The sequence below is a fragment of the Mustelus asterias genome, unplaced genomic scaffold, assembly GCF_964213995.1.
Source record: "Mustelus asterias unplaced genomic scaffold, sMusAst1.hap1.1 HAP1_SCAFFOLD_35, whole genome shotgun sequence".
Lineage (NCBI taxonomy): Eukaryota > Metazoa > Chordata > Chondrichthyes > Carcharhiniformes > Triakidae > Mustelus > Mustelus asterias.
The window spans coordinates 615,999-641,074 of NW_027590117.1; the positions used below are offsets into that span (position 1 = coordinate 615,999).

Consider the following 25,076-nt stretch of genomic DNA (forward strand, 5'->3'; position numbering starts at 1 on the left):
TCTGGAAGGCTGTAAAATGTTTCATTGAGAGATGAGTTTCTGTTCCTGGAAATTACATTAAGCTTCATTGGAACATTGCAGGAGGCTGAATGGAAAGAGCAGTATAAAGCAAGGTAGAAAATTAAAATGACAGGAGACTGTGAAATCCGAGTGATGTTTATGAATTGAACAGAGGTGTTTCACGAAGCAGTCCCTGCCTCTGCGACTGGATCCTGAACTTCCGAAATTACAGACCACAATAAGAAAGGATAGACAACAACACCTTCGCCACGATCATCCTCAGCACCGCTGCCCCACAAGGTTGTGTTCTCAGCCCCCTACTATACTCCTTATACACCTATGACTGTGTGGCCAAATTCCCCTCCAATTCTATTTTCAAGTTTGCTGACGACACCACCATAGTGGGTCGGATCTCAAACAATGATGAGAGAGAGAATCTGGTGAACTGGCGCGGCAACAACAATTTCTCCCTCAATGTCAACAAAATGAGAGATTGTCATCTACTTCAGGAAGCGTAAAGGAGAACATACTCCTCTCTACATCAACGAGGACGAAGTAGAAAGGGTCGAGAGCTTCAAGTATTTAGGTGTCCAGATCACCAACAACCTGGCCTGGTTCCCCCCATGCCGACACTTTAGTTAAGAAAGCCCACCAATGCCTCTACTTTCTCAGAAGACTAAGGAAATTTGGCATGTCAGCTACGATTCTCACCAACTTTTACAGATGCACCAAAGAAAGCATTATTTCTGGTTGTATCTCAGCTTGGTATGGCTCCTGCTCTGCCCAAGACCGCAAGGAACTACAAAAGGTCATGAATGTAGCCCAATCCATCATGCAAAGAAGCCTCCCATCCATTGGCTCTGTCTACACTTCCCGCTGCCTCGGCAAAGCAGCCAGCATAATTAAGGACCGCACGCACCCTGGACCCTTCCATCTTCTTCCATCGGGAAAAAGACACAAAAGTCTGAGGTCACGCACCAACCAACTCAAGAACAGCTTCTTCCCTGCTGACATCAGACTTTTGAATGGACTTGCCTTGCATTAAGTTGATCTTTCTCCACACCCCAGCTATGACTGTAACACTACATGCTGCACTCTCTCGTTTCCTTCTCTATGAACGGTATGTTGTGTCTCTATAGCGCATAAGAAACAATACTTTTCACTGTATGTTAATACTTATGTCAATAATAAATCAAATAATATATAATAAATAAATACTCTGCCCAATATGACATATAAGCAAAATAACATGTTGGAAAAAAGAAATATAGAAATCAATCTTACATGTGGAATTTGAGTTTCGGGATCTGAACAATGAGGAGAGAATATGGAACTTATCACACCAACAATTGTAATCCATTTTCCTGTTTCCTCACCAGATGATCTGCTCCCACTGAGGTTGACAGGGATGTCAAGCTTTTCTGTCCCACTTCCTGTTTTTCATTCCCATCCCTTCCCCTCTAAAACTATGGGTGTTTTCCCCTTGTCCTCATGGTGACATAGTGGTGCAATGATTAGCATTGCTGCCTGACAGCGCCAGGAACTTGGGTTCGATTGCTGACTTGGGTCTCTGTCTGTTTGAAGTTACTCCGTTCTCCCCATGGCTACGTGAATTCCGTCTGGGTGCTCCAGTTTCCTCCAACAGTCCGAAAGATGTGCTGGTTAGGTGCATTGGCCATGCTAACTTCTCCCTCAGTGTACGCAAACACGTGCTGGATTGACGTGACTGGGGGACTTTCACCATAGCGTCATTGCAGTGTTAATGTCTGCCTACTTGTGACACTAATAAATAAACAAACTTCACTTTACCATCTTCCCCAATATTCTTCTCATTTAATGCATCATCCTTTGTCATTTCTGCCAACTCTAGATTGTTGCCACCACTAGAATTCCACACCCCTCTGCAGTCCTTTCAATTTTCTGAGTGGAGATTTTCCTCTTTACACCTTCACCCATTTCCTATCAGTTAAGGCAATTCTGCCCCCACCACCCCCCCCCCCCACGCCCCCCACCCCCAACGACAACCACCCCACGCCCCCCTCCCCCCCTCCCCGCCCCCGCCCCCCTCATCCGATCCAATCTGCTCATAGTAAAACGCCTTGAACATTACTTCCAAATGAAAGGCCAGTTTCGTCTCCCCAATTAATCATATTTGCTGTTTACATCATGCTCTGCTCTGGATTGTGGAGACCAAACAAAGGTTGTGTAATAACCCTGTGGGATTCCTCCATTCAGTCCAAACTTCTGGCTCCACTTCTGATCAGAATTCTGGTCCACTATCTTTTTAATTCTTCACTTGTTTTCACTCTGATCTCTCTGTCCTTCGTCTTCTCCCGTGTTCCAATGAACCTCAGTGCACAATTCCTCAACGCACTACTTTGATATCTTCACTCGTTCTTTTTCTATTCATGGTAGTTTTGCACCACCAGTTCCTGCATTTCATCTCTCTTGTACTCTACACTATCACAGACCTTCTATTTTGTCCCTTTTTTTCTGCCGTTATCGATCTGCCATTTTCTTTTGGTCGAGAGGTTCAAATTTTTAGGTGTGCAGATCAACAGCAACCTGTCCTGCTCCGTCCAGGCCAACGCTATAACAAAGCCCCCCAACACTTCTATATTCTCAGCAGGCTAAGGAAATTCTGCATGTCCACTACGACGCTCAGCAACTTTTACGGATGCACCATAGAAAATATTATTTCCTGTTGCATCACAGGCTCCTGCTCTGACCAAGATTGGAAGCAACTACAAAGGGTCATGAACGAAGCCCAGTCCATCACACACACCAGCCTTCCATCCATTGACTCTGTCTACACATCCCGCTGCCTCCGAAAAGCAGCCATCATAATCAAGGACCTCACAAACTCCTGACATACTGTCTTCCACATTCTGTTGGGAAAAATATGCAAATATCTGTGATCACGTATCAACTGACTCAAGAACAGCTTCTTTCTTGCTGCCATCAAACTCTTGAATCGACCTACCTTATATTAAACTGATCTTTTTCTACATCCTGGCCATGACTGGAATACTACATTCTCATTTCATTTTCTATGATTGGTATACGTTGTCTGTATAGCATACAAGAAACAATATTTTTCACAGTATACTAATACAGGTAACAATAATAAACCAAACCAAAAATCAAATAAAATCAAATTTAAGGCAGGTGGGAAGCACAATGTTTAGCACTGTTGCCTCAGAGCGTCAGCGACCCGGGTTCAATTCCAGCCCAGGGTGACTGTCTGTGTACAGTTCACATGTTCTCCCTGTGTCCTCGTGGCTTTCCTTTGAGTGCTCCTGTTTCCCCCCACACTCCAAGGATGTGTGTCTTCGGTTGATTGGCCATGTTATAATTGTCCCTTAGTGTCAGGGGGACTAGCAAGGTAAATACATGGGGTTACGGGGATAGGAACTCGGTGGGTTGTTTTCTATGCAGGCTTGATGGGCGAAACGGCCTCCTTCTGCATTGCAGGGATTATATGATTCTTCTTTGAAATTGTTGCATTTCTTTGAATGTGGAATCTCTGTCCCAATTTTGTACATTTCTGGAATATTATGCACATTTATAGTCTCAGTACTAGTGCATTTACCTTAGCCTCATACCATCAACTCCTTTGTCATTTCGTGTCTCCTGCCCTCAACGATGCTTTGAAACCAGAAGAGAAATATTAATGCTAAATTCAGTAATAAGTATCAAGAAATAATTAATTAATATTCTGACAGCAGCGAAACATTCAGAAATGAGTGTTTGAGGCAGGGCAAAATCACTCAAATGCTGTAATTTTTACCTTATGTAAGGTTGATATGGACAGAATGAGCGGTAAGTTGAACATGTTAAATTGGAACAGCTGCCAACAGGCAAACACAAACAATCGGAGACACGGAAAGAAACATATGGAACAATATGTATCTAATACAACCGGAAAGGATGGAAACCTCACTTTATCAATTCATAGTGATTTTGGGAACAAAATTCTATGTTTTCAACCATTAAGAAGGAATGTTGATTTCTGTCCAAATAATGTTTAAGTATGTCTTTAACATGGTGCCGTTTCCACTTTGCTGACTCTCTCGTCCTTCTTGATGGTACATGTCACAAGGAGGACGCTGCTATCCAAATCAGCATGGTGACTTACTGCAGGGTGTCCTGTAGATCAGACACACCGCAGCAAATATGGATAAACTATTTCTGTGAAATCATTGATCGTCTCTGCTTCCACCATCCTCGTAGAGAACTTGATCGATCCATTACTCGGCTCTTCTGGCCGAGTGATGTTCTGTAGTTGTGACACAGCTGCTTCCCAAGCAGTTGACCCGAGTTCGACTCCCGGCTATCGCATTGTTTTAATTTATTTGGGACGGCACAGTGGTTAGCACTGCTCCCTCACAGCGCCGGAGCCTCAGGTTCGATTCCTGGCTTGGGTCACTGTCTGTGTGGAGTTTGCACCTTCACCTCGTGTCTGCGTGGGTTTCCTCTGGGTGCTCCAGTTTCCTCCAACACTCCAAAGATGTGCAGGTTCGGTGAATCGGTAAATTCTCCCTCAGTGTACCCGAACAGTCGCCGGAATGTGGCGACGAGGAGATTTTCACAGTAATTTCATTGCAGTGTGAATGTAAGCCTATTGTGACAAATAAATAAACTTATCTTATCCACAACCACTTTCACTGTTGCCTCACAGGGCCAGTCACCCGCTTTCAAATCTGTCCGTGATTCACTGTCTCTGTGGAGTTTGCACATTCTTCCAGTGTCCCCATGGGTTTCCTCAAAGATGTGCAGCGTTGGTGAATTGACCATGCTAAATTGCCGTATAATGTCCCAGGATGTTTGGGTTAGGGGGAATATCGGGGTAATTACCTGGGGATAGAGTGGGATGCTCTGTCAGAGAGACGGTACAGACTCAATCGACCGAATACTTCCTTCTGAAGTGCGATGCCCCTATGCCTTCCATACATTTTAAATCTTCACTGTTCCCAAATCTTTCTGCCAGCTGTTACTGCAACAATTTCCGCCTGAGTACTTTAGTTCAATATTAGGCAATAGGATTCTGTGTGAGATCCTCTCTGGCTAAGTCGAGGGCATCCTGAAACCCATCGAAAAGGGACCCCCGGCTTCTGAAACGACACCACGAACTTCTTACAGAAACTCAACACCCATGGAGTAGTTGAACCAGGAATACTCCTTGTCACAATGGACAATGGCACTCTACACCAGCATCCCCCGCGACGACGACATTGCTGCAACAGCCTCAGCACTCAATACTGACGCCGGCATCTCCACATCTTAGTTCAATATGTTATACACTTTTACACAGCTCTTAGAGCCGCACTCAATTGAGTTTGCTTCAACGAGAGGAACTCTGGCTTCTCCAACCAAACCTTGCAGCTAAAATCCCTCATCGCTGTGTCCAGTGCAGTAAATCACATTTACATCCTCCCAAGGATCCTGACACACTTCCTAAAATCTCCCCATCTCTTCTGTCAAAATGCAGCACTGTTCCAGAGTGTGGAATTAATAATGTCTCTCTGCGACAATATCAGTGAGAGCGGAGACTGCAGCTTCTGTTTCTCCAAGAGAATATTTCTGTATAAAGCCGGAATTTACAAGGATTTCAGTCACTGATACATTGTCTAGCCGTCGGTGTCTCACTGCTTGAAGTCACTCTGTCTCTGTCTATCACTCAAACCCCTCTCATTAACTCAATACAAAGGCGGGATATTGTTGCTTAGTAACCGAGTGCACACAATCTGCATCTTCATCTGATCAAATAGAATTCAGCTTGTGAACAACATCAACATTTCAACCAGTTCTGGGTTAACCTAGGCACAGCTCTGATTGGAGACAGCCCCCTGAATCTCGGGAGCAGACACTATGAGCATTACCGTCCTCAGAGACTTTAATAGTTACTGAACAGTGAAACTCCAACTAATCCTGGAGAATCCACAGCGCAGAGCGAGAGGAGAGGAAAACCTGTCATGGGAGCTCTCAATCTGAGACACAGATTGGCCTGACCATGTGCAGATGTGAACCTACTCCTTCCATTCCCAAACTGTTATCACCAGGAATACAAAACGCCCAGTAATGACCAGCTTGTTGCAATGTGTTTGAATGAACACGATGTCATATCATCGAAGCAGCATTTTGAAATTCTCATTCATTCAATATATTCTGATGAAATGTATTTCTTATGCTCTGTGTGTCATTGCACAAGAATCTTCCCCTGACATGCCCTTGTGCCCCTGATGCTGATTTTAAAAAAATTCTATTCATGCTATTTTCCTCATGGACCCATAGAAGGGACGAAAGAAAGGTAACAGCAGACAAGGAACCCATTCGGCCGAGCTTGTCCATGCCAGCCCGGAGATACTAAGGTGTCATTTCCAAGTTCACCCAGCTGCACCCGGCCCGGAAACATGCAGCTGAAAGCATGATGGAGATCCAAAACCTTCATACCAAACATTCACTGGGATTTGCGGCTCTGTGAAGCAGCCGACGTAAACATTTCCAATCATAATCGCTGTGAGCAAGGTTCGAACCTGCGTGGGGAAACCCTATTGGATTCCACCTCAGTAACGTTCAAATTAACTTCATCAGGCACCAGGATTGTGCAGACATCATAGAAACCCTACAGTACAGAAAGAGGCCATTCGAGTCTGCGCCGACCACAAACCCAGCCAGGCCCGACCCCCATATCCCTACATATTTTACCCACTAATCCCTCTAATCTACGCATCCCAGGACACTAAGGGGCAATTTTTTAGCATGGCCAATCAACCTAACCCACACATCTTGGGACTGTGGGAGGAAACCGGAGCACCCGGAGAAAACCCACACAGACACGAGGAGAATGTGCAAACTCCACACAGACTGTGACCCCAGCCGGGATTCGAACCCAGGTCGCGGGAGCTGTGAAGCAGCAGTGCTAACCACTGTGCTACCGTGCCACCCAGTGTGTGAGGTAAAATTTGTTCCTGTACTTTGTATCTGTCTCTGACTGAGAATTCATTTATTAGATCAGAGACTTGTTTTTCTATTTCAATAATTTTTCATCAGAAACGAATTACATCCGAATAAAAACTGAAAAAGAGAAATCTCCATTTTATTTCATGACTGTCAAATGTTGCGTTCGCCCTGTTTCTGTCCACTCGGTTTAAAACACAAGATGCCGCGGATAAGGTTCTAAATAAATTACCAATTCGATGGTCGTGAATCGAACCCGGGTCAACTCTTTAGGAAAAGCAGCGAGACTCACCACTATACCACCATCACTCACTTTGCTTAAACAACCCTTATTTTCATTCGTTATAATTACAGAACTACCTTAGTTGCTGATTTCATCAGGCTCCAGGTGTGTCCTTTGCACAGTTTATAAACTAGACTTGGCTTGTCTCATTTTTCAGGACGGCTGCCACCTGTTTACTGCTGTTTCAGACTGAGGACTCATTGATTAGCTTTGAGGCCTGCTCTTTGATTTAAACAAAGTTTCCACTGACAGCAACTTCAAACTGAATTTTATTTTGGACACACATGGATATTTCTGAGGCCAAAACATTGAATGTTTTCAAAGCAGTTAGATATAGCACTTGAGGCAAACTGGAGCAAAGGATATGTGGGTACAATTTGGGACCAGGCGATTGAGTTGGATGATCAGCCATGATCAGAATGAAAGGCCGGGCAGGATCGAAGGGCCGAATGGCCTCCTCCAGCTGCGATGTTATGTTTCTGTGTTTTTTTCACTGTATCTGTTAATTTGCTGAAAGTTCAGCTCTGACAGTGAATCTGGTTTCCTCCAGGCCCAATCGGAGGGTGGTTAGAAACTGTCTGTCACTGTCAGAAACTCCAGTATCAGCGAGTGTGGGATGATTATTTAACTGGCTGTCATTGGTTGTTGAGGGTGTGATTTATTGTTATCTGTCAGGGCAGGAGAAACAAATAAAACAGGAAATCCAGACATTCCGAGAGCAGATAATTTGTATTTTCACCCGAAAGAAACGCAATGATATCTGTAATCACTATAATAACTAAAACAAAAACAGATATGATTGGCTCTTGCCGCGGAATCTGATGAACAGATGTGGTCCTGCACCACATGGACTCCAGCGGTTCCAGAAGGCAGCTCACCACCACCTTCCCAAAGACAATTAGGGATGGGCAATAAATGCTGACCCAGACAGCGACGCCCACATTCCATGAATGAATTCAAAGGCAATCTGCGGGAAGCGGACCTCAAAGTGTTACTAAGGTGAAGAACAGTTACTGAGGTGAAGAACTGTAACGAACACCCTGGAATCTGGAGCAAAGGGTATGTGGGTACAATGTGGGACCAGGCCACACAGTAGCATAGTGCTTAGCACTGCTGCTTCACAGCTCCAGGGACCTGGGTTCGATTCCCCGCTTGGGTCACTGTCTGTGTGGAGTTTGCATATTCTCCTCCTGTCTGCATGGGTTTCCTCTGGGTGCTCCGGTTTCCTCCCACAGTCCAAAGATGTGCGGGTTAGGTTAATTGGCCTTGCTAAAATTGTCCCTTAGTGTCTTGGGATGCGTAGATTAGACGGATTAGCGGGTAAAATGTGTAGGGATATGGGGGTAGGGCCTGGGTGAGATTGTGGTCGGTGCAGACTCGATGGGCCGAATGGCCTATTTCTGCACTGTAGGGTTTTTATGATTTATATTTCTATGATTTCAAAGGCTAAAAGGAGGAGAAATTCCGTCTGGGGCCTTACATTTGGTGAAAGTTTTGTCCTGTGAATGTGTCGGTGTGAATATTGTGTAAGAGAGAGTGTATGAACGGGGCGGGCGAGACTATTCTAACTGTGTCAGTGTGTCTGTTCTGATCATGGGATCTCCGAGTCTCTCTTGAGTAAAATAAAACGTTTGTTTCAATTAAATAGTCCCCGTAATCCCCCTGCTGAGCCCCAAAGTTAGATTTCACGGCAACTGTTCCATTAAATTCAAGATTCCAGTCGAAAAGTAGAGAACATGTCAGTTATCGCATGCCCGCACGTTACCTCAAATCCTCAATATCTGTCCCCGAATCCCGCGACTAGCAATTAATGTAACACAAGATGTAAAAATGAAGCATATCTTCCCTGCTTTGATGCATTAAAGAGGGGGGCAAAGTGGCACAGTAGTGAGCATTGCTGCTCGTGTTTAATTCGGGCCTTGGGTGCCTATCTGTGTGGAGTCTGCACCTTCTCCTTGTGTCTGCGCGGGTTTCCTCTGGGTGTTCCGGTTTCCTCCCACAGTCCAAAGACATGCTGCTTAGGTGCATGGGCTATGCTAAATTGTCCCTTAGTGTCCCAGGATGTGGAGTTTCGGGGGATTAGCCATGGTAAAATAGCGCGAACGATGCTGTTTCAGAGAGTCGGTGCAGACTCGATGGTTCAACTGGCTTCCTTCTGCAGTGCAGAGATTCTATGCATACAAAGTGTCTTCACTTATGAAACCAAGAATCCCTTCCGTTTTCCGAACGACTCTTTTAAAATTTCCTCTCATCTTCAAAGATCTCTCTGAACCTCAGGTCCATCTGGGCCTGCACACTGTTTAGAACTGGACCATTCAGTTTCTATTGCCTCTCCCCATCTTTGCTGTCAAAATGCAGCACTGTTCCTGAGTGTGGGATTAATAATGTGTCTCTGCTACAATATCAGTAAGAGCTGAGACTGCAGCTGCAGTTTCTCCAAGAGAATCTTTCTTGATAAAGCCGGAATTTACATGGAATTCTGTCACTGAGACATTATCTGGCCGTCTGTGTCTCACTGCCCTAACTCACTCTGTCTCTTTCCATCCCTCTATCCAATCTCATCCACTCTATATGAAGACGGGATATTGTTGTTTCGTGACTGAGTGCACACAATCTGTACCTTCATCTGATCAATTAGAATTCAGTTCGTGAACAATATCAACATTTCAACCAGTTCTGGGTTATCCGCGGAACAACTTTGATCGGCTGCAGCCCCCTGAATCTGAGGAACAGACACTGTGAGCATCGTCGGCCTCAGAGGCTTTAACAGTTACTGAGCTGGAAAACCCCAACGAATCCCCGAGAATCCACAGCACAGAGCGAGAGGGGAGGAAAACAGAGGAGCTGTCAATCTGAGACACAGTTTGACCTGACAATGTGCAGATGTGAACCTGTTCCTTCCATTCCCAAACTGTTATCACCAGGAATACAGAACACCCAGTAATGACCTGCTTGTAGCAATGTGTTTGAATGAACACGATGACATATCATCGAAGCAGCATTTTGATATTCGCATTCATTCAATGCATTCTGATTAAATGTATTTCTTATGCTCTGTGTGTCTTTACATAAGAATCTTCCTCTGACGTGAGACCTTGTTTTGTCCTTGTGCACCTGATGCTGATTTTTTTTTTCATTCTGCTCACGTTATGATTTTCCTCATGGAACCGCAGAAAGAACCAGAGAGAAGTACCAGCACAGAAGGAACCCATTCAGCCTATCACATCCATGCCAGCCTGAGGACACCCAGGTGTCCTTTCCAAGCTCAGCTTCCGACACCCGGCCCAGAGCCATGCAGCTGAAAGCATGATGGAGATCCACATAATTAACAGAAAAATTCCACGAGTTTGTATCTACCTGAAGCAAAGATTTCCAACCATAATCGCTGCGAGCAGGGTTCGAACCTGCGCGGGGAAACCCCATTGGATTTCGAATCCAACGCCTTAACCACTCGGCCATCGCAGCTGCTTACTTGCTGCACTAATGTAACCACCTCAGTAACGTGCATATATTAACTTCATCAGTACCAGGATTGCACAGAGCACAGTGTGTGAACTGAAATTTGTTCCTCAACTTTTACTTTGTATCTTTGTCTCTGAATTCATTTATGAGGCCAGAGACTTGTTTTTTTTTTCTATTTAAATAATTTTTCCGTGAAAACGAATTACGTCCGAAGAGAAAATGAAAACAAAAGTATCTCTATTACTGGCGAATGTTGCGTTCGCCCTGTTTTGTTCACTCGTTTTAAAATACAAGAGGCCGCCGATAAGGTTCTAAGTAAATTATCAATGCGATCGCTGGGCATCAACCCATATCATTTGTTTGGATGGCAGCTATTCTCACCACTATACCACCATCGCTCGCGCTGCATATGCAATCGTTATTTGCATTAGTTATAATTACGGAACTACCTTAGTTGCTGATTTCAGGCACCAGGTGTGCCGGTAGTAAACTGAAATTGGCTTGTCTCGTTTTAGCCACCTTCTTACTACTGTTTCATACTGGGAATTCATTGATCAATTTTGAGGCCTGTTCTTTCATTGAACAAAGTTTCCACTCAAAGTAAATTGAAGCTGAATTTTCCATTAGAAAGATCGTGATGGTGAGGACTTTTAGTGAATTTCATTTTAAGGGTGCCCACCTACTGTTATGACCTGCGATAACTAATTAAAGTCATCAGAACCGTGTAGACCAGGAACTGACCCTAGATCAAATGCTCGCACAGTCACTGCTCCACCACCATCGCTCACCTGGTTCTGCCACCCACTCTGTAAGAAAGTCCAGCTCTGATAGTGAATCTGGTTACCTTCAGGCCCAATTGGAGGATGGTCAGAAACTGTCTGTCACCGTCAGAAACTCCATTAACCGCGAGTGCGGGATGATCATTTAACTGGCTGTCACTGGTTGTTGTGGTTGTGATTTACTGTTACCTGTCAGTGCAAGAGCAACAAATAAAACTATACAAACACTTATTTGGAGAAAGGGCTTCTCTTGAGGCACTGGGAGCATTTGAATAATGGATGTGTGGTTCTGTTCAGTTTGACGGCAGTCACGTCTGATGCACTTTGATCCTTGTATTTATTTTCCCACGATACCCTTTCCCTTTCGCGACGTGTCGTGTTTATTTGCTCGTTTGCTTAAATGTTGAACTGAAACCAATTGGAATTGGCCTATTATTTCAGCAAGATCCACTTTCTACTCTGAACACTCTGTTGCAGTATGAGCGCTGCAGCTGCGGATCTGTGGTGCAAAGAATGGCATGTAGGACTTCTCATCATTGTTTTATTTAATTTGATTTGATTTATTATTGTCACATGTATTAGTGTACAGTGAAAAAGTATTTTTTCTTGTGCGCTGTAGAGGCAAAGCATACCGTTCATAGAGAAGGAAAGAAGAGACTGCAGAATGTAGTGTTACAATCATAGCTCGGATGTCGAGAAAGATCAACGTAATGCAAGGGAGGTCCATTCAGAGGCAGCAGGGCAGAAGCTGTTCTTCAGTCGATTGGTAGGTGACCCCAGACTGTTGTATCTTTTTCCCGATGGAAGAAGGTGGAAGAGAGAATGTTGTCTGGTGAGACATTCAAAAGTTGTGGGTCAGAATCTAATCGAAGTCGGCTTTTTAGGTAAAGTTTGAAGAAATTAGGAACGGTTGTGTCATTGCTCTCAGAGAAGTGAAACTGCCGCCTCGAACTTCATGGGAATGCCAACAGCCAGAAGGAGAGCATTCGGTCCATCAGGCCTGCACCAACAACAATCCCGCCCAGCCTGTATCCTCGTAACCCCACATATTTACCGTGCTAATCCCGCTGACGCTGAGGGACTATTTAGCATGGCCAATCCCGCTAATACGGCACTAATTTTCATGGCTGAGCTGCCTATCCCAGAAAGACAAAATCTGCCATTCGGGCCGCAAATGAAGCTGGCGTCTGCTTTGGAGCGTCCGAAACCATAGGTTTACCTGGTGGCAAACTCCTCTCCAAAACTGGTGTCCTGATTTGAATCGAGTTTCTCATCTGATTAAAAATATGGGAATGTGGAATTGTTCTGGACTATTTACCCCTCAAGCCGATGTGTCCAAACTTCATCTTGGTTCTGTGAAGCTCAAAACACTGAACGAATCATCAGTTCACCGGCAATAAGGGTGCAGAACAAATGCAACACCGACGAGGATGGGATTCGAACCCACGCGTGCAGAGCACAATAGATTAGCAGCCTTAACCACTCGGCCATGCAACAGTCACTCGCCAATCGATTTTTAGTGTTTTAACATCCGTAACAAAGAACACATTTCTCCCGCAGGAAAATGTTGTCTTCCTGCTTTCTCGTTAATCTTGATTCGCTGTTATTTTTCCATTTGATGTAAATCCAGAGAAAGTAAAGTTCACCTCTCTGGTCCCTGTTTGGTTGTGAATTCACCGAACATGACTCTGATGCAAAAAGTAGCAGCTGCGGTGAGTTTGTGGCGCAAAACTTCAGAGTAAAAGGCCGCGTGTTCGAATCACGGAGCTGTTCTGCGTTGGTCTTTTGATTTTGGTTGTTTCCGATTGTTCCTGAAATGATACAACTGTGATAGAAATGAAATTTTAGGGATGCTTCCGGTTCGCACGCTCAGTTTACTTTTTTGCACACTTTTGTATTTGAACAACGTGTCAGAGATTCGTCCATTGTTTGTAAAGTTAAAGCAAGGTCCACAGTCCCAATTGTTTCTGGGAGGCATCAATGGGGAGAGCTGACTGGTGGTGATTTAACCAGAGGATTCACACCTCAGGCGAGGAGCAAGGCTTTCTCAACCGATACGGGAATTGATCCCGCGCTGCTGGCTGAATAAACTGTCCAGCCAACTGAGACAAATACGCTGTGCTACTCGTTAATGAAAATCAAGACGATGAAGCAAATGAACTGCAAAGAAAACCCTGATTTGCTTTTGGGCAGCAGCAGAATATTTCTATTTGATGGAGTGAGTACGTGATAGCAGAGAATGGTATTGACCCATCGACCTCTGGGTTATGGGCGCAGCACGCTTCCGCTGCACCACTCTGCTTCGAAAGCTGATACCTCCCTGCTCGTTACTGCTGCCGGGAGCCAGGAAACAATTCACTGTCTCTTTTTATTTCAAACAAGGCCCACGTGTTGGGAAGCTCACCCTGGCTGAACAATAACACATAACATCCCGAATGTAACAGAAAGAGAAAGACACATAGAAAAGCAGTAAAAAAAAACTATTAGGACACACACACAATGAGAGACAGAAAAGATTCGAGCAAGATACTGAGATGGAAAAACTGATTATGTATGAAAAGGGATTTTCTGTTGCACAAAGACAGGCCCTGTTTTGAAATGTATGCTCTGTTGTGTAACTGTCCTATCTGCTGTGTAACTGTTCTCTCTGTTTGGAACTGTGACTCTGTCGTTGACAGATCTTCATTGTGGTTCTGACAAATTCTTCCCTGGTGTGTAAATGTATTCGCGATTTCCAAATATGATCCGTCTTGAGCAGAAGTTTTCCTTTTGTGTGAAATCTTCTCTGTTGTTCTGTGAAGATGTTTTCTGTGGGAAAACAATCGACGGAAATTTCAAGGCCGCCATTTCTGAGGCTTGCTTTCAATTCCAGCTTTGTTTGGGCCGAATGGCCTACTCCTGTTTCTGTTTGCTATCCATGTGCCTATGTGTTAAATCAGTGAATTTGAATTTCACCAGCTGCCGTGGTGGGATTTACTCTGTGTCCCCAAAGATTAGCGCGGGCCTCTGGATTACCAGCCCAGTGACATCACCTTTCATCCCTGTAAACAAAAACAGTTCATTCAGCTCAGCATTAAATCTCTTCCTGAGGAGATTAGAATTCCCGCCACAGAAATTCAATTAGCCAATTGATACAAAGGATTTTGTTCCAGTTTGGAACATTAACAATTCATCCAGATCAAACATACATTGTGCAATAGTTCTGATCTAAAAATCCTAAGATAAGTGAGAATTAAATGAACAAAGTTACAAGGAAAGTAATTCTGAGAGAGCTGTTCGGAACTAACGGTGGATTTCAGTTAACGGGCGAAAGCTCGGTTTTCAGGAGGTTCCACAGATTTCTGTGTAAAGAGACCGGGCTGGAACCTGCAATCATCAGATAGCAACGTGGAAAGTAGCGAAATTAATCGCTTTACCCGTTAGGCTACGGCCACGCAAGGCTGCCTGTTTGCGGAGTTTGTGGAATATTCCTTGTTCAGTCCTGTTCGTTCTTTAGTTGGTTAGTGCAGTCCTCAGACTTTTGTCGCTTGTTCTCGACGGAAGCCGGTGGAAGAGAGCATGAACAGCGTGCGTCGCTCCATGATTAAACTGGCTGCTTTTCCAAGACAGCGGGAAGTGTCAATAGATGGGAGGCTGGTTTGTGTGATTTCACGACACTTTGTAGTTTTTTTGCGGTCTTGGACAGAGCAGGAGCCATATCAAGCTGAGATGCAACCAGAAGGAATGCTTTCTCTGGTGCGTCTGTCTGTATTCAGACTGCGCTTTGCGTTATCTGCTGCTCAATGAGGATTGGGATCTTTCTGATTCTATCAGCTGAACTGTGCGTGTAGAAGTGACTTGTTCTGACTGCCAGCTTCCGGAACTGTAAAATAGTTTATAAATTAATTCTTTATCTGTCAATTTTTGGTACTGCAACTGACTTTCTGTATCCCCTCATTTTGAATCACTGATTAATTTTCTTTGTTGATTCCTGGGATGTGTGTGTCGCTGGCTGGGCCCGCAATTATTGCCCATCCTAAATTGTCCTTAAACTGAGCAGCTTTATAGGTGACCTCAGAGGGAAGCTCAGGGTCAACCACATTGCTGTGGGTCGGGGGCCACATGTAGGTCCAGACCAGGTAAAAAATAATTCCTTAAAGGACTTTAGTGCACCAGCTGTGTTATTCTATGACAATCGATTCGTGGTCATTGGACTTTTAAATCCAGATGTTTTTCCTGATGTCAAATTTCACCATCTGCCGTGTGTGTGTGTGAGAGAGAGAGAGAGAGAAATTCTCACATAATCAATCTGTTTGTGAGTATGGATTAATCCTTTATATTCCCTCATAAACACCGTGATCTCTTATCTTTGTGAATTCCTCAGATACACTTGTACCACTGAGAATCTGGTGTGCGGGTGGAGGGTGGGGTGAGGTTTGAAGGCAATGCCGCAGGGTGCTCAGTGTGAAAACAGCCGATTTTAAAGCACTTGTGTAGGAAAGTGAATAGTGAACTTGTCTGTGTGAAGATCACAGAAAAGCTCTATCTGGTGCTGCGTCCAAGAGACAACTTTTGGGTTGTCAGTAAATGAACTCCTGTAATGAAGCACAAAATCAGAAACAGGAAATGCTGGAAATATGCAGCAACTCCGAAAGCAGCTGTGGGGAGATATTCCTGTCGCCAGGATGAAACCTTCCAATTGCAGAGTTCCCGTGGCTCAGACCTGTCAATCTTAGTACCTTCGTGCAAGGAACACGTAGGGTGGGATTTGGGTCTTTGTTGACTTGAGCAAACAGGACATTGCACAAGCCTAGTAAACGGGAGATCCGGTTTCAAATCCCAGCGAGAACCTTGAGTCCTTACAAGTGATCAGTTCAATTGTGCAAGTCGTAATGTCCTATCCTTGCTAGTCGATATTGTCTTTACCTTTACAGTGGATGATCTACAAAGATGAAACAAAAACATGTTTCGAGACTCCCCACAAATATGTCTCCTATTTATTTACTCGGTCAGGTATTTTCTTCATCTTGCAGAAAAAAATAATCTGCAATAAAGCCAATGCTGTAAATTCCACAAATACAGCTTTCCATTTTTTTTCTCAGGCAATTTCTAACACAGTCGAATGGCCTTACAATCATACAATCCCAACAGTGCTTACGGAGACAATTCTGCCCATCGAGTCTGTATCGACTCTCCAACATAGAGCACACAGGACCTATCCCCGCGGCGCCTCGCATCCACCCCGCTAATCTACCCATACAAACACCTTCGGGACCAAGGGCCAATCCACCCAATCCACCCAACTTGCTCATCTTTGGACTGTGGGGGTAAACAGGAGCACTTGATTTCCTGAGATAACGTGCCTGGGTGAATGCAGCTTGAACAGCACGACAGATGTTTAGCACCATCCAGGACAAAGCATCCCACTTCATTCGCTTCCCACGCATTAAAATTCACTCAGTCCACTACAGCAGTGCGCACCATCTACACGATGCACTGCAGCAACTCAGCAAGGCTCCTTTGCCAGCAGCTTCCAAACCCACGACTACGACAGCCTGGAAGGACAAGCGCAGCAGACACACCAGAATAACACCACCAGGTTGCAGGGCACTGATATTGATTTATTGATTGTAGCTATTTATCAATTGCTGTTGTTGCGTGTGTGTGTTCTTTAATCTTTTTTATCTCCCAGAAGAAGTGAAATATCTAATTGAAAAATATGTAACCCAAAAAGCGAACGTCGTGTCAAACTTTAAGAAAGCCCCCGGGGTTTGCGATTTATTCTCGAGTCAGTGGTTTCCCTGGGAGCCGAGTCAATAGAAACAGCATGGAGAGATGGCAGAGCAGGAATTGTCGGTGCCGAAGCTGAATCTCATCAGTGAAGCATCAAACTGGTGGCCACGAATCTGATCAAAAATGCGACTCTGGTGGGACTCGAACCCACAACCTTTGAATGGCTAACTTGCCCTTACTTCGAAGTCCAATGCGCTATCCATTGCGCCACAGAGCCGCGCATTGGAAGCTTACTTTATTTGTCCATCTATGGATTTTTGACAATGTAGAAACTATTCGTCAGTTCAACAACCTCACAGTTATAACGCCAAGAACTGTTAAGAGGAACTTCGTTGATTGCAACTCGTGTTGGAACATCTTATGTCCTTTCAAACAGCTGTGGAAATTCACACCTTTATACAGGAAATGTGTCCATCACAGAATGATCCTCCCTCTCTCTCTCTTCCTCATTCTCCTGTACAGCTTGGAGGCAAATGTCGCAGGCTTGATAGTCGGGAGACACATTCTACTCTGTCACAGGGCTAATCAGAACCTGTTCCCTGTTCCAGTAAAACATGATGTGGAGATGCCGGCGTTGGACTGGGGTAAACACAGTAAGAAGTTTAACAACACCAGGTTAAAGTCCAACAGGTTTATTTGGTAGCACAAGCCACACAAGCTTTCGGAGCTCTTAGCCCCTTCTTCAGGTGAGTGGGAATTCTGTTCACAAACAGAGCTCATAAAGACACAGACTCAATTTACATGAATAATGGTTGGAATGCGAATACTTACAACTAATCAAGTCTTTAAGAAACAAAACAATGTGAGTGGAGAGAGCATCAAGACAGGCTAAAAATATGTGTATTGTCTCCAGACAAGACAGCCAGTGAAACTCTGCAGGTCCACGCAACTGTGGGAGTTACAAATAGTGTGACATGAACCCAATACCCCGGTTGAGGCCGTCCTCGTGTGTGCGGAACTTGGCTATCAGTTTCTGCTCAGCGACTCTGCGCTGTCATGTGTCGCGAAGGCCGCCTTGGAGAACGCTTACCCGAAAATCAGATGCCGAATGCCCGTGACCGCTGAAGTGCTCCCCAACAGGAAGAGAACAGTCTTGCCTGGTGATTGTCGAGCGGTGTTCATTCATCCGTTGTCGTAGCGTCTGCATAGTAAAACATCTGCACAGAACGCAACGCGGCACGGTAGCACAGTGGTTAGCACTGCTGCTTCACAGCTCCAGAGAGCTCGGTTCGATTCCCGTCTTGGGTCATTGTCTGTGTGGAGTTTGCACATTCTCCTCGTGTCTGCGTGGGTTTTCTCCGGGTGCTCAGGTTTCCTCCCATAGTCCAAAGATATGCGGGTTAGGTTGATTGGCCATGCTAAAATTGCCCCTCAGAATCCTGGGATGCGTGGATTAGCGGGTAGGCGATGGGGGTGGGGCCTGGGTGGGATTGTGGTCGGTGCAGACTCGATGGGCCGAATGGCCTCTTTCTGTACTGTCGGGATTCTATGAACGCAAAGCTGGAAATCTAAAACAGAAAATGCTGGATATGCTCAGCGGATGAGGCAACATTTTTGATTAATGGAGATTTTTGGAAAACAAGCTCCTGAAGCACAGCACAGCTGCACAGTTTAAAGTTACCTTCCATCCACAATGGATGATCCATTCCATGATTTTGAATAATCCAAATTTGAGAATGTGCATTGTTATTCTGGTCGCCACAGCCTGAAAACCACTCCAGGCATTGATGTCGCCCTTGGATTTTAAATTTGTAAATCCATTCTCTATCTTTTAAAGCTACTATTGAAACTGTATCTATCACCCATTCAGTTCTTTGTGAGTGAGAAGGAGAATTGAAGATATACTTGGATAATTTTCCTTTGACTGAATTTGTACAGAAGCATAAAGCCGGGAATCACACACATCACTTCATGAAAATCACCCGCTAAAGGCTGACAGTGTTTAATCAAGGGATGGTTCTCTTCATTCATTTATTATTAATGGAGAATAGAAAAGTTGGAACTGTATGCAATCTGGGCAATATAACTGAGCAAAGTGAAACACATGGGGACTGGTCACGATAAGCCTCCCATGGGTAGAAGACAAAGTGAAGGTGCGACGTTGACTGCCTTGTGAGACGGGGCAGAGAGACGTTGTAGGGTGAAGGTACATAGGAAAGTGGGAGTGCGAAACGTTTAATGCTCACTGTACAAGCAAAAGGTGCAATGCAGACTGCAGGCTGGATATTCAATTCTTACTATCCGAAACAGCAGTGATTCAAAATGCCACTTGGTTCAAAATAAAATGCCAACCGGCACTAATACATTCACTTAAAAAGTATAGCCTTGCTGATTTATCATAATTTAAGTGATTTAATTTAATTACAGAGGAAAGCAGCGTACTGGTAGATTTCAAAATGATATGGCCAACAGATTTAGTATTTCGAAGTTCTCCGTCCCAGGTTCAATGTAATGTGAACGATTCTTGTCTGTTGTATCTATCTCTGATGTCTCAATCTCAGTCTACCAGAGTGTGCTGACATCCACTGGCCGCAATACAGAACTGCAGTAGCGTGGAAAAAATGCACATCAACTATCGCTGCAGACCGACATGTTGTTGTCAAAGAAGACAGAGGGTCGCAGTGGAAGGGTGCGTTTCTGAATGGAGAGCTGTGACAAGTGGCGTTCCTCAGGGATCAGTGTTGGGATCTCTGCTGTTTGTAATATATATAAATGATTTGGAGGAAATTGTAACTGGTTTGATTAGTAAGTTTGCGGACGACACAAAGGTTGGTGGATTTGCAGATAGCAATGAGGACAATTAGAGGATACAGCAGGATATAGGTCAGTTGGAGATTTGGGCGGCGAGACGGCAGATGGAATTTAATCCGGACAAATGTGACGTCATGCATTTTGGAAGGCCTAATACAGATAGGAAATATACAGTAAATGGCAGAACCCTCACAAGTGTTGATAGACAAAGGGATCTGGGTGTACAGGTACACAGGTCACTGAAAGTGGCAATGCAGGTGGAGAAGGTAGTCAACAAGGCATACGGCATGCTTACCTTCATCGGCCAGGGCAATGAGTTTAAAAATTGGCAAGTCATTTTGCAGCTTTATGGAACCTTAGTTAGGCCGCACATGAAATATAGTGTTCAATTCTGGTCGCCAGATCACCAGAAGGATGTGGAGGCTTTGGAGAGGGTACAGAAATGATTTTCCAGGATGTTGCCTTGTATGGAGGGCATTAGCTATGAGGAGAGTTTGAAGAAACTTTGTTTGTTCTCACTGGAATGACGGAGGTTGAGTGGCGACCTGATAGAAGTCTACAAGATTAAGATAGGCATGGATAGAAGCTTTTTCCGAGTTTGGAACAGTCAATTACTATGGGGCACAGGTTTAAGATGCAAGGTTTAAAGGAGATGCACAAGGCAGATTTTTTACACAGAGAGTAGTGGGTGCCTGGAACTCTTTGCTGAGAGAGGTAGTGGAAGCGGATATGGTAGTGACTTTTAAGGGGCGTCTTGACAAATACATGAATAGGATGGGAATAGGGGGATATGGTCCACGGAAGGGTAGGAGGTTTTAGTTCAGTCGGGCAGCACGGTCGGTTCAGGCTTGGAGCGCTGAAGGGCCTATTCCTGTGGTGTAATTTTCTTTTTTCTTTGTTCTATAACTTCGAATTTGCTATTACCTGGAGCATTTGAGTCGACGAGCACAGATGTACTAAAGGAAAATCTCGGTAATGAGACGATGGAGAATGAATTTCAGAGATAAGCAGATGATGTTACGTTCAAGATTTTGAGTAGAGGATCGTGTGGAATCATGTACTAATTAGAACAAAAGGCCCAGTTTCAATTAAGTATCTTCCAGGTAGAATGTGTACAGATTTGCAAAGTCTCTCAGATTGATTTAGAAATTAATATCGCACACATATGTCGCATTAGAGACAGAAAGATACAGAATGAGTCCAACACTCATATATCTAGAATCTCAGAATGGATACAACAAAGAGAAGGAGACCATTCGGCCCTTTGTCTGTATGCTGGTCTGTAAAAGAGCATCTCATCTCATCCCTTTCCAAGTCCTTGTCTCATAAACCTGGATATCCTTTCACTTCAGGTGCTGATCCCATTCCCCCTCGATAGTCCTGATCTGATGCTGCCTCTGCCACCCTCCCAGGCAGTGCATCCCAGGTCCTCAACACTCAGCACATTAAAAACCATCCTTCTCTCCTCTGGCAATGGGAGCAATATTTCTTCATCTCCTCTTCTTCGACTGCACCCACAAACCCACCGCCTCTACCATCTCGAAGGACAGCGGCAGTAGATACATGGGAACACCAGCTCTGCAAGCTCCCCCTCAAGCCACTCACTGTCCTGACTTGAAAATACATCGCGGCTCCTTCACTGTCGCAGTGGCAAAATCCTGAAAGACTGTTTGGCAAACAGCACTGTGGCTGTACCGACACCCCAGGGACTGCAGCAGTTCAATAAAGCAGCAAACCACCATCTTCTTAAGGTCAGTTAGAGATTGGCAACGAATGCTGGCCTCGTCAGTGATGCCCACCTCTCGAAATGAATAAAACAACCACAAACTCGCAACTACAACCAGAGACGGACGAAGACTGAACAAATCTCACTCACGTGCCTTTGTTGGATACAATATGAATCCCCCAATCACATTCACTAACAGAGGGTAAAATGCAGTCGAAATTGGGCGATCGTTATCCAGTTGCAGTTTAACCAGAGTTTTATACAAGAATAGAGAACATCTTAACACAACGTGCAACATTTTAACCCAATATGGAATATCATCAGACCAGTTAATTATCTTTCTGCCGAACAGAAAACATCTTCACGGTGAATATTTTGACCCAACAGGGAACACGTTTACAGAGCAGGGCATATATTAACAGAACATTAAAAGAAATACACAAGATGGACCATATTTATACAGCCGGAAAGATACTTACAGCATGAGGGAAGCATTTTACACAACAGCAGAAAACACCTCTCAACAACAGAGAGCACAGTTACACAGCAGGAATTATATTTACAATCATGTATTTGCAACAGAAAATGCATTTTAAAATAGTGATTGATGTTCCAATTCCTTGTTTTGTCGGTTTTTCATCACCTTTGTCTGTCGTTACGTTTCCAGACAATCTCTCTTACTGCGATTGTGTGTTTTTCCCTGTTTTATTCTCGGTGTGATGCGGTGGCTGAACCTCCTGACACTGGAACTGGTATTAAGTGATACAACGGCGAAAATCTGCCTGACTATATTGATAGACAGCACAACTGACTTGTTCCGTAGCAGAGTGGTGCAGCGGAAGCGTGCTGGATCCATAAACCCAAAGTTCGGTGGATCACAGCCATCCTCTACTATTCCTATCATCACTGATAATGAAACGACTTGTGACTTTTACATGGAGTCTGCAGACAGGTATTTACATCGGTTTCTCTTTTCCCCAAAAAACCTCGATCTGCAGTGAATCACTTTTATATGCAAGAAATCATATGAACGGGAACATCTTAACACAATATGCAACAATTTACTGACAGAAACATCTTCACGGAGAATCTTCTCACACAACATAGAACACATTTGCAGAGCAGGGGCCATATTAACAGAACAGAAGGGAGTGGGGACGGGGAGGGGGGAGGGGGGACGGGGAGGGGGGAGGGGGGACGGGGAGGGGGACGGGGAGGGAGGGGGGAGCAGGAGGAGGTAGGGGGAGAGGGGGGAGGGGGAAGCAGTGGGGGAGGGGGAGCGGAGAAGGGGGAGCAGGCAGGGGGAGGCTGGAGGGGGAGGGGGAGGGGAAGGGGTGAGGGAGGGTGAGGGGGGCGAGGGACGGGAGGAGAGGAGGGAGGAGGGAAGGCGGAAGGGACGAGGGGGGAGGGCGGAGGGGACGAGAGGGAGAGGGCGGAGGGGACGAGGGGGGAGGGGACGAGGGGGGAGGGGGGAGAGGGCGGAGGGGACGAGGGGGAGAGGGCGGAGGGGACGAGGGGGGAGGGGACGAGTGGGGAGGGGGGAGAGGGGAAGAAGGGGAGAGGGGGAGGGGCAGCAGGGAGGGGGGAACGGCGGGAGGGGGACGGGGCAAAGGGGGAAGGGGGAGGTGGGGGGAGGGGAGGAGAGAGGAGGGAAAGGGGGTGGAGGCGGTGTGGGAGGAGGGGTGGAGGCGGGAGGGGTGGAAGCTGGAGGTGGGGAGGCGAAGCTGGGCTTGCCGTAGCAGAGTGGCGCAGCTGAAGCATGCTGGGCCCATCGCTCAGAGGTCGATGGATCGAAACCATTCTCTGCTACCTCCTCTTAACAATAATAACAGAACCACTTGACTGCACTTCTGCAACATTTGCGTGGAATATGCAGGCAGCTATCTGCATTGGCTCCTCTTTTCTGTTATAAGCCTCAAACCAGTTTGGTCTGCACACAAGGTGTAGGTACTGTGAACATCACCAGGATCTATTCGTGACAGACTTTATGGTGCACAGGAAACAATTTCAGAATTTTTGGATAATGTGAAAGTTGGAAGCATTGTGAACTGTGAGGAGGATAGTGTGAAACTTCAAAAAGGACACAGACAAGTTGACGGAATGAGTGGAGAAGTTGCAGATGAAATTTAAATGTGAGAATTGTGAAGTGATTCATTCTGGTCGGAAGATTATAGAGAGACAATGAAAAGTAAAAGGAAAACAGTTCCAAAGTATCTAATCCATTTCATTAGTGAGGTTTCTCAGTCCTACAACTCTAAATGAAGTGCAACAGTACAACTCTAAAATAAAAGCAAATTACTGTTGATGCGATCATCTGAAATCAGAAAAGAAAATGCTGGAAAATATCTGCCGGTCTGGCAGCATCTGAAAGGAGTAAAATGATTTGATGTTTCGAGTCCAGATTACCCTTTGACAAAATGTTATCTTTATTGGTTTACTGCCAACTGGTAACTTCCTTAAAGTTAATAATAATCCATTCAAAATATCAGCATATGTGTTTTACAATCATCATTACTCGTTTGAATCAATTACTGCATCTCAGATTGCTTCTTGTTAGCTCATAAACGCATTTCGAAGTTATTTAACTGAATGCTGCTAGTTTTATCAGTACCTTAATGTCGACTGGTTTAAAAATCTTACCATCCCATCAGGGGTTCCACTTACAGGCATTAAATGCCATGAGGCGTCTGGACAGAGTGGATTGGGACAAACTGTTCCCACTGTGGAATGATGAAGAATGAGAGAGAACAGGTTTAGCATCATTCGCAAAGGAAGGAATCGGAACACGAGGAAAACATTTTTCACACAGTGAGTGTGTAAAGTGTTGAATGTCTTGCTGGAGAGTGTGGTGGATATAGATTCAATTGAAACGTTCTAAAGGAATTAGACTGTTATCTGAAAAGGAAGAATGTGCAGGGTTGCAGGGAGAAGGCGGAGATGTTCATTTTCTGTCACAACTTCTCACATCATTTCTCATTCATCACTCATCACTGACTCGAGTGCGAGCTGTTCTCTTGTCGTTTCTAAACAAGGAGAAGTGCAGCAATGATTAAACGACAGGAGAGTTGGTGGCCGAAGTCTGACGGGAAAGTTAAAAAAAACAAATATATGTCAAAAAGGTAAGGATGGCAGAGAGACGAAATTTGAAATAACAACAGAAAATGCTAGAAACCTTAGCAGATCTGACATCATCTATGGAGAGAGAAACAGAGTTAATGCTTCGAGTCTGTATGATTCTTCTTCAGAGCTGAAGAGAGGTTGAAATGTGACGGATTTAAAATGTTGCAGAGAATTCGGAGCACAATCCAGATTATTCATTAAAGCAATTAAAAAAGCAAATGGC

At 44.8% G+C, this 25,076-nt stretch overlaps 2 non-coding genes across 2 annotated transcripts; both read right to left on the minus strand.

Annotated features, from left to right (window-relative positions):
- Positions 1-10,626: 10,626 nt before the first annotated feature.
- On the minus strand, positions 10,627-10,708 carry trnas-cga (transfer RNA serine (anticodon CGA)). Its single transcript has one exon. It is a non-coding gene; the product is annotated as a tRNA-Ser (tRNA).
- Positions 10,709-17,382: 6,674 nt separating this feature from the next.
- Positions 17,383-17,473, minus strand: trnar-ucg (transfer RNA arginine (anticodon UCG)). The gene is given in 2 exon segments: positions 17,383-17,418; positions 17,437-17,473. It is a non-coding gene; the product is annotated as a tRNA-Arg (tRNA).
- Positions 17,474-25,076: the final 7,603 nt, after the last annotated feature.